At 48.0% G+C, this 13,132-nt stretch overlaps 16 non-coding genes across 16 annotated transcripts; all 16 read right to left on the bottom strand.

The window, feature by feature from the left end:
• Positions 1–436: 436 nt before the first annotated feature.
• Trnaf-gaa (transfer RNA phenylalanine (anticodon GAA)) lies at positions 437–509 on the bottom strand. The gene has a single exon. It is a non-coding gene; the product is annotated as a tRNA-Phe (tRNA).
• A 576-nt stretch (positions 510–1,085) lies between these two features.
• Positions 1,086–1,167, bottom strand: Trnas-uga (transfer RNA serine (anticodon UGA)). Its single transcript has one exon. It is a non-coding gene; the product is annotated as a tRNA-Ser (tRNA).
• A 698-nt stretch (positions 1,168–1,865) lies between these two features.
• Trnas-cga (transfer RNA serine (anticodon CGA)) lies at positions 1,866–1,947 on the bottom strand. The gene has a single exon. It is a non-coding gene; the product is annotated as a tRNA-Ser (tRNA).
• Positions 1,948–3,134: 1,187 nt separating this feature from the next.
• On the bottom strand, positions 3,135–3,207 carry Trnaf-gaa (transfer RNA phenylalanine (anticodon GAA)). Its single transcript has one exon. It is a non-coding gene; the product is annotated as a tRNA-Phe (tRNA).
• Positions 3,208–3,783: 576 nt separating this feature from the next.
• Trnas-uga (transfer RNA serine (anticodon UGA)) lies at positions 3,784–3,865 on the bottom strand. Its single transcript has one exon. It is a non-coding gene; the product is annotated as a tRNA-Ser (tRNA).
• A 698-nt stretch (positions 3,866–4,563) lies between these two features.
• Positions 4,564–4,645, bottom strand: Trnas-cga (transfer RNA serine (anticodon CGA)). Its single transcript has one exon. It is a non-coding gene; the product is annotated as a tRNA-Ser (tRNA).
• A 1,189-nt stretch (positions 4,646–5,834) lies between these two features.
• Trnaf-gaa (transfer RNA phenylalanine (anticodon GAA)) lies at positions 5,835–5,907 on the bottom strand. The gene has a single exon. It is a non-coding gene; the product is annotated as a tRNA-Phe (tRNA).
• A 576-nt stretch (positions 5,908–6,483) lies between these two features.
• Positions 6,484–6,565, bottom strand: Trnas-uga (transfer RNA serine (anticodon UGA)). The gene has a single exon. It is a non-coding gene; the product is annotated as a tRNA-Ser (tRNA).
• Positions 6,566–7,263: 698 nt separating this feature from the next.
• Positions 7,264–7,345, bottom strand: Trnas-cga (transfer RNA serine (anticodon CGA)). Its single transcript has one exon. It is a non-coding gene; the product is annotated as a tRNA-Ser (tRNA).
• Positions 7,346–7,482: 137 nt separating this feature from the next.
• On the bottom strand, positions 7,483–7,555 carry Trnak-uuu (transfer RNA lysine (anticodon UUU)). Its single transcript has one exon. It is a non-coding gene; the product is annotated as a tRNA-Lys (tRNA).
• Positions 7,556–8,091: 536 nt separating this feature from the next.
• On the bottom strand, positions 8,092–8,164 carry Trnaf-gaa (transfer RNA phenylalanine (anticodon GAA)). Its single transcript has one exon. It is a non-coding gene; the product is annotated as a tRNA-Phe (tRNA).
• A 576-nt stretch (positions 8,165–8,740) lies between these two features.
• On the bottom strand, positions 8,741–8,822 carry Trnas-uga (transfer RNA serine (anticodon UGA)). Its single transcript has one exon. It is a non-coding gene; the product is annotated as a tRNA-Ser (tRNA).
• A 698-nt stretch (positions 8,823–9,520) lies between these two features.
• On the bottom strand, positions 9,521–9,602 carry Trnas-cga (transfer RNA serine (anticodon CGA)). The gene has a single exon. It is a non-coding gene; the product is annotated as a tRNA-Ser (tRNA).
• Positions 9,603–10,789: 1,187 nt separating this feature from the next.
• Trnaf-gaa (transfer RNA phenylalanine (anticodon GAA)) lies at positions 10,790–10,862 on the bottom strand. The gene has a single exon. It is a non-coding gene; the product is annotated as a tRNA-Phe (tRNA).
• Positions 10,863–11,438: 576 nt separating this feature from the next.
• Trnas-uga (transfer RNA serine (anticodon UGA)) lies at positions 11,439–11,520 on the bottom strand. Its single transcript has one exon. It is a non-coding gene; the product is annotated as a tRNA-Ser (tRNA).
• A 698-nt stretch (positions 11,521–12,218) lies between these two features.
• Trnas-cga (transfer RNA serine (anticodon CGA)) lies at positions 12,219–12,300 on the bottom strand. The gene has a single exon. It is a non-coding gene; the product is annotated as a tRNA-Ser (tRNA).
• Between the last annotated feature and the right edge of the window lie 832 nt (positions 12,301–13,132).

Raw genomic sequence — 13,132 nt, 5'->3', positions numbered from 1 at the left:
TCGCCTAGATGCTGTCTACAAACTTATCGTGCTAAGCTCGTAACAGACTATCGAAGAATGCTGACACATGACGCAAGAACAAATTGCAGCAATCGTTACGTCTCATACGTTGGAGCAGAGGATTTACGTGTTCTGTCGACACTCACTGGGCAACTGGAAAATTCACAAGCATTTCGAATGCAATGTTTCCCACGTTTTCGCTCATTTCACGGTTCCGTTGGAGACGTTCTTCACGTCCTGACACAAAAAAGGGAACGCAATAGGTAGGACTTTTTTTATTTTCTTGCTTCCCAGGCATTTGCCTACTGTGTTCCTCTTATGGCATGCACTGGACAACCAGAACAGCTACAGGAGGGAGTCATTTTTGTTCTCGGCGGTAGTTACATTATCACAAACTCAGAGCAATTCCATTGGCGTCAGCTTCAAAACGAATGCATGCCGAAACCCGGGATCGAACCAGGGACCTTTAGATCTTCAGTCTAACGCTCTCCCAACTGAGCTATTTCGGCTGACGTTGAACGTTTCTGTTTTGCACGTCTTCGTTGACCTCTGCCCCGTCGCCAATTTCACAGTCATCTTCATCTGATAAGACACAGGGACGCTGAAAGGCGAGCAGCAGATGCAGTGAAGTACCACACACATTTCTTCTGCTTCCATCATCGTAACAAGCAAACACTTCGACTCGATTCATGTAATATTGACTTCGCTGACGCTAGAAAACCTGTGCTATATCGATGCCACGTGCAACTCGTGTGCAAAGAACGAGACACAAGAAGCAGTGAGCCTCTCCAGCGTGTGAGAGGCAGCATCTAGCAGATACACACGGTAAAACATTTGACTTGCGCTAGCTCATAAATTGCTACACGTCATCGTCTGCAAGCTAAACTGGACACATCTGCACTGCCCAGAGAGGTGACACTTGCACTGACACCTGGTGGACGGCTGTGAGACGAGGAGATGAGCTGTGGCTTCTGGGCGCGACTGTAGCGCTGCACCCTGCACATTGCTGGCGATCCACGTGTTTAGTGGAGACGCAACCGCTAGGATGCAGCTGAACGTCCTTCTTCTGAGAGCGAGAAAGTTTTCGCAGTCGGCAGGACTCGAACCTACGCTCCCAGAGGGAATCTGATTTCAAGTCAGACGCCTTAACCACTCGGCCACGACTGCCTGTGGCAATATCGTCTTCCGACAAGTGAAAGTGACATCTTTAGAAGCAATCCGATGGCAGAAAGCGGCGTGGCCTCACTCTTTTCTCTAGTGTTTCCATTGCCAGCACATTAGCCGTTACGAAAGTGTATTAATTTTCGCCCAGACAGGGGCTTGAACCCAACACCCTTTGGTTGAAAACCTAACGCTCTACCGACTGAGCTACCGTACAGCTGCGTGGTGTGCGAGTGATTCACATGTCGTAATTACTGGCTTATGGCTCCAATGGCGACTTCACCGACTTCCCACTGACGCACCGCTGACGCTGCTTTTCTGTCGTCTTAAGCGGTGGACATACTTGCAAGTAGCTGCGAGATCTTAACAAAAGAAACGCTGCACCATTGCTTTTGCCGCACTCGAATGACTGAATTACGATTCTTAAAAAGAAATGAATGTTCGCTCTGTCCAACACTTCCAAGCACATCTGTGTACTCACAAACTCGGCGTCGGCGCGAGAAAATGACGGGAGCGCACTCGTGGGCCTGCGACGGCTTTCTGCAGTCCCAGCGTCAGTGCGAGGTGAACCGGTAGCCACAGGAAGCAGCGGCCGTTGCGAAACTCAGTATTCTTAAATTTTCGTCTTGTTGAGAGTGGCGTCATTGGTTTGCATCCGCGTTCACGTGTGTGAAAATATTTGCTGCTCTTTACGCAAAATCGCACGCAGCCGGTAGGACTCGAACCTACGCTCCCAGAGGGAATCTGATTTCGAGTCAGACGCCTTAACCACTCGGCCACGACTGCCGGTAGCGCGAGTTCTGCCGACACATGCAACTGCTACCGTTTAAAGCACTGTGGTGTCAGGAAACGGCGTAGTTGGCTTGATCAGCAGCAGGCGACGCTACGCGCCCTGGTCGAGGCGAGAGGCATGCCAGCACATAGCTGCAAGTAAAAAAATGGGCTCCTTCTCTTTCCACGGCCACTGTCCTCTGCTCTGATCTATTAGCACATGTTACTTTGAGGCAGCGCGATGCCTTACTTCTCACTGGCCATTTACACTGATGTGCCAAAACATAATGACCACCTGCTTAATAGCGCGCATATCTAATTTTGCTATGCTATACACCAGTAATTCCGGGTTAGGTGGATTCAAGCCCTTGACAGGTTTCCGGAGAATACGCAATTTCTATAAGCTATAGGCTGGTTGTTTGTCAGCATGGAGCTGACGCCGGATAGCGTCCCAGATGTGTCCCGACTCTTTGCTGCAAAACTTTTATTTTCATCGTGTTTTGTTGGTTTTTTGTTTTTTATCTTTTTTAACTTTTTTAATATACAACAAGTTTTTTTTTGTAATTGTTTGTTTCCACTATTCTTTGCGTGAGACATCTCGGCTCGTTGACGGCACTCAACGCTCGTCTTCTCGAGGGTTGCCTATTATTACTGAGCTATCCGGGCTCACAAGACGTTTGTAAACCTTCCACGATACACAACTGCACATTGACTCATGTCCTTTACTGTTGTGCACTCGCTGCATGGAGCTGTAACTAATAAAACGTCGCCTGGATGCTGTCTACAAACTTATCGTGCTAAGCTCGTAACAGACTATCGAAGAATGCTGACACATGACGCAAGAACAAATTGCAGCAATCGTTACGTCTCATACGTTGGAGCAGAGGATTTACGTGTTCTGTCGACACTCACTGGGCAACTGGAAAATTCACAAGCATTTCGAATGCAATGTTTCCCACGTTTTCGCTCATTTCACGGTTCCGTTGGAGACGTTCTTCACGTCCTGACACAAAAAAGGGAACGCAATAGGTAGGACTTTTTTTATTTTCTTGCTTCCCAGGCATTTGCCTACTGTGTTCCTCTTGTGGCATGCACTGGACAACCAGAACAGCTACAGGAGGGAGTCATTTTTGTTCTCGGCGGTAGTTACATTATCACAAACTCAGAGCAATTCCATTGGCGTCAGCTTCAAAACGAATGCATGCCGAAACCCGGGATCGAACCAGGGACCTTTAGATCTTCAGTCTAACGCTCTCCCAACTGAGCTATTTCGGCTGACGTTGAACGTCTCTGTTTTGCACGTCTTCGTTGACCTCTGCCCCGTCGCCAATTTCACAGTCATCTTCATCTGATAAGACACAGGGACGCTGAAAGGCGAGCAGCAGATGCAGTGAAGTACCACACACATTTCTTCTGCTTCCATCATCGTAACAAGCAAACACTTCGACTCGATTCATGTAATATTGACTTCGCTGACGCTAGAAAACCTGTGCTATATCGATGCCACGTGCAACTCGTGTGCAAAGAACGAGACACAAGAAGCAGTGAGCCTCTCCAGCGTGTGAGAGGCAGCATCTAGCAGATACACACGGTAAAACATTTGACTTGCGCTAGCTCATAAATTGCTACACGTCATCGTCTGCAAGCTAAAATGGACACATCTGCACTGCCCAGAGAGGTGACACTTGCACTGACACCTGGTGGACGGCTGTGAGACGAGGAGATGAGCTGTGGCTTCTGGGCGCGACTGTAGCGCTGCACCCTGCACATTGCTGGCGATCCACGTGTTTAGTGGAGACGCAACCGCTAGGATGCAGCTGAACGTCCTTCTTCTGAGAGCGAGAAAATTTTCGCAGTCGGCAGGACTCGAACCTACGCTCCCAGAGGGAATCTGATTTCAAGTCAGACGCCTTAACCACTCGGCCACGACTGCCTGTGGCAATATCGTCTTCCGACAAGTGAAAGTGACATCTTTAGAAGCAATCCGATGGCAGAAAGCGGCGTGGCCTCACTCTTTTCTCTAGTGTTTCCATTGCCAGCACATTAGCCGTTACGAAAGTGTATTAATTTTCGCCCAGACAGGGGCTTGAACCCAACACCCTTTGGTTGAAAACCTAACGCTCTACCGACTGAGCTACCGTACAGCTGCGTGGTGTGCGAGTGATTCACATGTCGTAATTACTGGCTTATGGCTCCAATGGCGACTTCACCGACTTCCCACTGACGCACCGCTGACGCTGCTTTTCTGTCGTCTTAAGCGGTGGACATACTTGCAAGTAGCTGCGAGATCTTAACAAAAGAAACGCTGCACCATTGCTTTTGCCGCACTCGAATGACTGAATTACGATTCTTAAAAAGAAATGAATGTTCGCTCTGTCCAACACTTCCAAGCACATCTGTGTACTCACAAACTCGGCGTCGGCGCGAGAAAATGACGGGAGCGCACTCGTGGGCCTGCGACGGCTTTCTGCAGTCCCAGCGTCAGTGCGAGGTGAACCGGTAGCCACAGGAAGCAGCGGCCGTTGCGAAACTCAGTATTCTTAAATTTTCGTCTTGTTGAGAGTGGCGTCATTGGTTTGCATCCGCGTTCACGTGTGTGAAAATATTTGCTGCTCTTTATGCAAAATCGCACGCAGCCGGTAGGACTCGAACCTACGCTCCCAGAGGGAATCTGATTTCGAGTCAGACGCCTTAACCACTCGGCCACGACTGCCGGTAGCGCGAGTTCTGCCGACACATGCAACTGCTACCGTTTAAAGCACTGTGGTGTCAGGAAACGGCGTAGTTGCATTCTTTTCCGTAGTGTTTCCACCTCTACTAGACGAATCACTACCAAAGTATTAAAATTTCCGCCCGGACAGGGACTTGAACCCTGGACCCTTAGGTTAAAAGCCTAATGCTCTACCGACTTTTTTTTTTTTTTTTTTTTTTGTTATTTTTCAACTTTTTTTTTTTTATTTTTATTGGGTCTCCTTCCTCCCCTTCAACCCATCCTTGCGCTCGCCAATTTCTGCCTTCTCGGCCTGGCTTCTATGCCATTAAAAGAACGTTGAACACAAAGGACGCTTCTTCTGCATCAAGAAAGGAAAACGTGTTGTCACTGCAGCGGAAAGTTCAAGGTGCGTTGCTTCTGTAGCAAAGGAAACGTTTCATTCCTTGTTGATGACTCTTTGCTGCAAAACTTTTATTTTCATCGTGTTTTGTTGGTTTTTTGTTTTTTATCTTTTTTAACTTTTTTAATATACAACAAGTTTTTTTTTGTAATTGTTTGTTTCCACTATTCTTTGCGTGAGACATCTCGGCTCGTTGACGGCACTCAACGCTCGTCTTCTCGAGGGTTGCCTATTATTACTGAGCTATCCGGGCTCACAAGACGTTTGTAAACCTTCCACGATACACAACTGCACATTGACTCATGTCCTTTACTGTTGTGCACTCGCTGCATGGAGCTGTAACTAATAAAACGTCGCCTGGATGCTGTCTACAAACTTATCGTGCTAAGCTCGTAACAGACTATCGAAGAATGCTGACACATGACGCAAGAACAAATTGCAGCAATCGTTACGTCTCATACGTTGGAGCAGAGGATTTACGTGTTCTGTCGACACTCACTGGGCAACTGGAAAATTCACAAGCATTTCGAATGCAATGTTTCCCACGTTTTCGCTCATTTCACGGTTCCGTTGGAGACGTTCTTCACGTCCTGACACAAAAAAGGGAACGCAATAGGTAGGACTTTTTTTATTTTCTTGCTTCCCAGGCATTTGCCTACTGTGTTCCTCTTATGGCATGCACTGGACAACCAGAACAGCTACAGGAGGGAGTCATTTTTGTTCTCGGCGGTAGTTACATTATCACAAACTCAGAGCAATTCCATTGGCGTCAGCTTCAAAACGAATGCATGCCGAAACCCGGGATCGAACCAGGGACCTTTAGATCTTCAGTCTAACGCTCTCCCAACTGAGCTATTTCGGCTGACGTTGAACGTCTCTGTTTTGCACGTCTTCGTTGACCTCTGCCCCGTCGCCAATTTCACAGTCATCTTCATCTGATAAGACACAGGGACGCTGAAAGGCGAGCAGCAGATGCAGTGAAGTACCACACACATTTCTTCTGCTTCCATCATCGTAACAAGCAAACACTTCGACTCGATTCATGTAATATTGACTTCGCTGACGCTAGAAAACCTGTGCTATATCGATGCCACGTGCAACTCGTGTGCAAAGAACGAGACACAAGAAGCAGTGAGCCTCTCCAGCGTGTGAGAGGCAGCATCTAGCAGATACACACGGTAAAACATTTGACTTGCGCTAGCTCATAAATTGCTACACGTCATCGTCTGCAAGCTAAAATGGACACATCTGCACTGCCCAGAGAGGTGACACTTGCACTGACACCTGGTGGACGGCTGTGAGACGAGGAGATGAGCTGTGGCTTCTGGGCGCGACTGTAGCGCTGCACCCTGCACATTGCTGGCGATCCACGTGTTTAGTGGAGACGCAACCGCTAGGATGCAGCTGAACGTCCTTCTTCTGAGAGCGAGAAAATTTTCGCAGTCGGCAGGACTCGAACCTACGCTCCCAGAGGGAATCTGATTTCAAGTCAGACGCCTTAACCACTCGGCCACGACTGCCTGTGGCAATATCGTCTTCCGACAAGTGAAAGTGACATCTTTAGAAGCAATCCGATGGCAGAAAGCGGCGTGGCCTCACTCTTTTCTCTAGTGTTTCCATTGCCAGCACATTAGCCGTTACGAAAGTGTATTAATTTTCGCCCAGACAGGGGCTTGAACCCAACACCCTTTGGTTGAAAACCTAACGCTCTACCGACTGAGCTACCGTACAGCTGCGTGGTGTGCGAGTGATTCACATGTCGTAATTACTGGCTTATGGCTCCAATGGCGACTTCACCGACTTCCCACTGACGCACCGCTGACGCTGCTTTTCTGTCGTCTTAAGCGGTGGACATACTTGCAAGTAGCTGCGAGATCTTAACAAAAGAAACGCTGCACCATTGCTTTTGCCGCACTCGAATGACTGAATTACGATTCTTAAAAAGAAATGAATGTTCGCTCTGTCCAACACTTCCAAGCACATCTGTGTACTCACAAACTCGGCGTCGGCGCGAGAAAATGACGGGAGCGCACTCGTGGGCCTGCGACGGCTTTCTGCAGTCCCAGCGTCAGTGCGAGGTGAACCGGTAGCCACAGGAAGCAGCGGCCGTTGCGAAACTCAGTATTCTTAAATTTTCGTCTTGTTGAGAGTGGCGTCATTGGTTTGCATCCGCGTTCACGTGTGTGAAAATATTTGCTGCTCTTTACGCAAAATCGCACGCAGCCGGTAGGACTCGAACCTACGCTCCCAGAGGGAATCTGATTTCGAGTCAGACGCCTTAACCACTCGGCCACGACTGCCGGTAGCGCGAGTTCTGCCGACACATGCAACTGCTACCGTTTAAAGCACTGTGGTGTCAGGAAACGGCGTAGTTGCATTCTTCTCCGTAGTGTTTCCACCTCTACTAGACGAATCACTACCAAAGTATTAAAATTTCCGCCCGGACAGGGACTTGAACCCTGGACCCTTAGGTTAAAAGCCTAATGCTCTACCGACTGAGCTATCCGGGCTCACAAGACGTTTGTAAAGCTTCCACGATACACAACTGCACATTGACTCATGTCCTTTACTGTTGTGCACTCGCTGCATGGAGCTGTAACTAATAAAACGTCGCCTAGATGCTGTCTACAAACTTATCGTGCTAAGCTCGTAACAGACTATCGAAGAATGCTGACACATGACGCAAGAACAAATTGCAGCAATCGTTACGTCTCATACGTTGGAGCAGAGGATTTACGTGTTCTGTCGACACTCACTGGGCAACTGGAAAATTCACAAGCATTTCGAATGCAATGTTTCCCACGTTTTCGCTCATTTCACGGTTCCGTTGGAGACGTTCTTCACGTCCTGACACAAAAAAGGGAACGCAATAGGTAGGACTTTTTTTATTTTCTTGCTTCCCAGGCATTTGCCTACTGTGTTCCTCTTATGGCATGCACTGGACAACCAGAACAGCTACAGGAGGGAGTCATTTTTGTTCTCGGCGGTAGTTACATTATCACAAACTCAGAGCAATTCCATTGGCGTCAGCTTCAAAACGAATGCATGCCGAAACCCGGGATCGAACCAGGGACCTTTAGATCTTCAGTCTAACGCTCTCCCAACTGAGCTATTTCGGCTGACGTTGAACGTTTCTGTTTTGCACGTCTTCGTTGACCTCTGCCCCGTCGCCAATTTCACAGTCATCTTCATCTGATAAGACACAGGGACGCTGAAAGGCGAGCAGCAGATGCAGTGAAGTACCACACACATTTCTTCTGCTTCCATCATCGTAACAAGCAAACACTTCGACTCGATTCATGTAATATTGACTTCGCTGACGCTAGAAAACCTGTGCTATATCGATGCCACGTGCAACTCGTGTGCAAAGAACGAGACACAAGAAGCAGTGAGCCTCTCCAGCGTGTGAGAGGCAGCATCTAGCAGATACACACGGTAAAACATTTGACTTGCGCTAGCTCATAAATTGCTACACGTCATCGTCTGCAAGCTAAACTGGACACATCTGCACTGCCCAGAGAGGTGACACTTGCACTGACACCTGGTGGACGGCTGTGAGACGAGGAGATGAGCTGTGGCTTCTGGGCGCGACTGTAGCGCTGCACCCTGCACATTGCTGGCGATCCACGTGTTTAGTGGAGACGCAACCGCTAGGATGCAGCTGAACGTCCTTCTTCTGAGAGCGAGAAAGTTTTCGCAGTCGGCAGGACTCGAACCTACGCTCCCAGAGGGAATCTGATTTCAAGTCAGACGCCTTAACCACTCGGCCACGACTGCCTGTGGCAATATCGTCTTCCGACAAGTGAAAGTGACATCTTTAGAAGCAATCCGATGGCAGAAAGCGGCGTGGCCTCACTCTTTTCTCTAGTGTTTCCATTGCCAGCACATTAGCCGTTACGAAAGTGTATTAATTTTCGCCCAGACAGGGGCTTGAACCCAACACCCTTTGGTTGAAAACCTAACGCTCTACCGACTGAGCTACCGTACAGCTGCGTGGTGTGCGAGTGATTCACATGTCGTAATTACTGGCTTATGGCTCCAATGGCGACTTCACCGACTTCCCACTGACGCACCGCTGACGCTGCTTTTCTGTCGTCTTAAGCGGTGGACATACTTGCAAGTAGCTGCGAGATCTTAACAAAAGAAACGCTGCACCATTGCTTTTGCCGCACTCGAATGACTGAATTACGATTCTTAAAAAGAAATGAATGTTCGCTCTGTCCAACACTTCCAAGCACATCTGTGTACTCACAAACTCGGCGTCGGCGCGAGAAAATGACGGGAGCGCACTCGTGGGCCTGCGACGGCTTTCTGCAGTCCCAGCGTCAGTGCGAGGTGAACCGGTAGCCACAGGAAGCAGCGGCCGTTGCGAAACTCAGTATTCTTAAATTTTCGTCTTGTTGAGAGTGGCGTCATTGGTTTGCATCCGCGTTCACGTGTGTGAAAATATTTGCTGCTCTTTACGCAAAATCGCACGCAGCCGGTAGGACTCGAACCTACGCTCCCAGAGGGAATCTGATTTCGAGTCAGACGCCTTAACCACTCGGCCACGACTGCCGGTAGCGCGAGTTCTGCCGACACATGCAACTGCTACCGTTTAAAGCACTGTGGTGTCAGGAAACGGCGTAGTTGCATTCTTTTCCGTAGTGTTTCCACCTCTACTAGACGAATCACTACCAAAGTATTAAAATTTCCGCCCGGACAGGGACTTGAACCCTGGACCCTTAGGTTAAAAGCCTAATGCTCTACCGACTTTTTTTTTTTTTTTTTTTTGTTATTTTTCAACTTTTTTTTTTTTATTTTTATTGGGTCTCCTTCCTCCCCTTCAACCCATCCTTGCGCTCGCCAATTTCTGCCTTCTCGGCCTGGCTTCTATGCCATTAAAAGAACGTTGAACACAAAGGACGCTTCTTCTGCATCAAGAAAGGAAAACGTGTTGTCACTGCAGCGGAAAGTTCAAGGTGCGTTGCTTCTGTAGCAAAGGAAACGTTTCATTCCTTGTTGATGACTCTTTGCTGCAAAACTTTTATTTTCATCGTGTTTTGTTGGTTTTTTGTTTTTTATCTTTTTTAACTTTTTTAATATACAACAAGTTTTTTTTTGTAATTGTTTGTTTCCACTATTCTTTGCGTGAGACATCTCGGCTCGTTGACGGCACTCAACGCTCGTCTTCTCGAGGGTTGCCTATTATTACTGAGCTATCCGGGCTCACAAGACGTTTGTAAACCTTCCACGATACACAACTGCACATTGACTCATGTCCTTTACTGTTGTGCACTCGCTGCATGGAGCTGTAACTAATAAAACGTCGCCTGGATGCTGTCTACAAACTTATCGTGCTAAGCTCGTAACAGACTATCGAAGAATGCTGACACATGACGCAAGAACAAATTGCAGCAATCGTTACGTCTCATACGTTGGAGCAGAGGATTTACGTGTTCTGTCGACACTCACTGGGCAACTGGAAAATTCACAAGCATTTCGAATGCAATGTTTCCCACGTTTTCGCTCATTTCACGGTTCCGTTGGAGACGTTCTTCACGTCCTGACACAAAAAAGGGAACGCAATAGGTAGGACTTTTTTTATTTTCTTGCTTCCCAGGCATTTGCCTACTGTGTTCCTCTTGTGGCATGCACTGGACAACCAGAACAGCTACAGGAGGGAGTCATTTTTGTTCTCGGCGGTAGTTACATTATCACAAACTCAGAGCAATTCCATTGGCGTCAGCTTCAAAACGAATGCATGCCGAAACCCGGGATCGAACCAGGGACCTTTAGATCTTCAGTCTAACGCTCTCCCAACTGAGCTATTTCGGCTGACGTTGAACGTCTCTGTTTTGCACGTCTTCGTTGACCTCTGCCCCGTCGCCAATTTCACAGTCATCTTCATCTGATAAGACACAGGGACGCTGAAAGGCGAGCAGCAGATGCAGTGAAGTACCACACACATTTCTTCTGCTTCCATCATCGTAACAAGCAAACACTTCGACTCGATTCATGTAATATTGACTTCGCTGACGCTAGAAAACCTGTGCTATATCGATGCCACGTGCAACTCGTGTGCAAAGAACGAGACACAAGAAGCAGTGAGCCTCTCCAGCGTGTGAGAGGCAGCATCTAGCAGATACACACGGTAAAACATTTGACTTGCGCTAGCTCATAAATTGCTACACGTCATCGTCTGCAAGCTAAAATGGACACATCTGCACTGCCCAGAGAGGTGACACTTGCACTGACACCTGGTGGACGGCTGTGAGACGAGGAGATGAGCTGTGGCTTCTGGGCGCGACTGTAGCGCTGCACCCTGCACATTGCTGGCGATCCACGTGTTTAGTGGAGACGCAACCGCTAGGATGCAGCTGAACGTCCTTCTTCTGAGAGCGAGAAAATTTTCGCAGTCGGCAGGACTCGAACCTACGCTCCCAGAGGGAATCTGATTTCAAGTCAGACGCCTTAACCACTCGGCCACGACTGCCTGTGGCAATATCGTCTTCCGACAAGTGAAAGTGACATCTTTAGAAGCAATCCGATGGCAGAAAGCGGCGTGGCCTCACTCTTTTCTCTAGTGTTTCCATTGCCAGCACATTAGCCGTTACGAAAGTGTATTAATTTTCGCCCAGACAGGGGCTTGAACCCAACACCCTTTGGTTGAAAACCTAACGCTCTACCGACTGAGCTACCGTACAGCTGCGTGGTGTGCGAGTGATTCACATGTCGTAATTACTGGCTTATGGCTCCAATGGCGACTTCACCGACTTCCCACTGACGCACCGCTGACGCTGCTTTTCTGTCGTCTTAAGCGGTGGACATACTTGCAAGTAGCTGCGAGATCTTAACAAAAGAAACGCTGCACCATTGCTTTTGCCGCACTCGAATGACTGAATTACGATTCTTAAAAAGAAATGAATGTTCGCTCTGTCCAACACTTCCAAGCACATCTGTGTACTCACAAACTCGGCGTCGGCGCGAGAAAATGACGGGAGCGCACTCGTGGGCCTGCGACGGCTTTCTGCAGTCCCAGCGTCAGTGCGAGGTGAACCGGTAGCCACAGGAAGCAGCGGCCGTTGCGAAACTCAGTATTCTTAAATTTTCGTCTTGTTGAGAGTGGCGTCATTGGTTTGCATCCGCGTTCACGTGTGTGAAAATATTTGCTGCTCTTTATGCAAAATCGCACGCAGCCGGTAGGACTCGAACCTACGCTCCCAGAGGGAATCTGATTTCGAGTCAGACGCCTTAACCACTCGGCCACGACTGCCGGTAGCGCGAGTTCTGCCGACACATGCAACTGCTACCGTTTAAAGCACTGTGGTGTCAGGAAACGGCGTAGTTGCATTCTTTTCCGTAGTGTTTCCACCTCTACTAGACGAATCACTACCAAAGTATTAAAATTTCCGCCCGGACAGGGACTTGAACCCTGGACCCTTAGGTTAAAAGCCTAATGCTCTACCGACTTTTTTTTTTTTTTTTTTTTTTGTTATTTTTCAACTTTTTTTTTTTTATTTTTATTGGGTCTCCTTCCTCCCCTTCAACCCATCCTTGCGCTCGCCAATTTCTGCCTTCTCGGCCTGGCTTCTATGCCATTAAAAGAACGTTGAACACAAAGGACGCTTCTTCTGCATCAAGAAAGGAAAACGTGTTGTCACTGCAGCGGAAAGTTCAAGGTGCGTTGCTTCTGTAGCAAAGGAAACGTTTCATTCCTTGTTGATGACTCTTTGCTGCAAAACTTTTATTTTCATCGTGTTTTGTTGGTTTTTTGTTTTTTATCTTTTTTAACTTTTTTAATATACAACAAGTTTTTTTTTGTAATTGTTTGTTTCCACTATTCTTTGCGTGAGACATCTCGGCTCGTTGACGGCACTCAACGCTCGTCTTCTCGAGGGTTGCCTATTATTACTGAGCTATCCGGGCTCACAAGACGTTTGTAAACCTTCCACGATACACAACTGCACATTGACTCATGTCCTTTACTGTTGTGCACTCGCTGCATGGAGCTGTAACTAATAAAACGTCGCCTGGATGCTGTCTACAAACTTATCGTGCTAAGCTCGTAACAGACTATCGAAGAATGCTGACACATGACGCAAGAA

This window comes from Schistocerca nitens, unplaced genomic scaffold, assembly GCF_023898315.1.
Source record: "Schistocerca nitens isolate TAMUIC-IGC-003100 unplaced genomic scaffold, iqSchNite1.1 HiC_scaffold_385, whole genome shotgun sequence".
Taxonomy (NCBI): Eukaryota; Metazoa; Arthropoda; class Insecta; order Orthoptera; family Acrididae; genus Schistocerca; species Schistocerca nitens.
The sequence above is the reverse complement of the archived record's forward strand: the minus strand, read 5'-3'. Positions and strand labels throughout refer to the sequence as shown.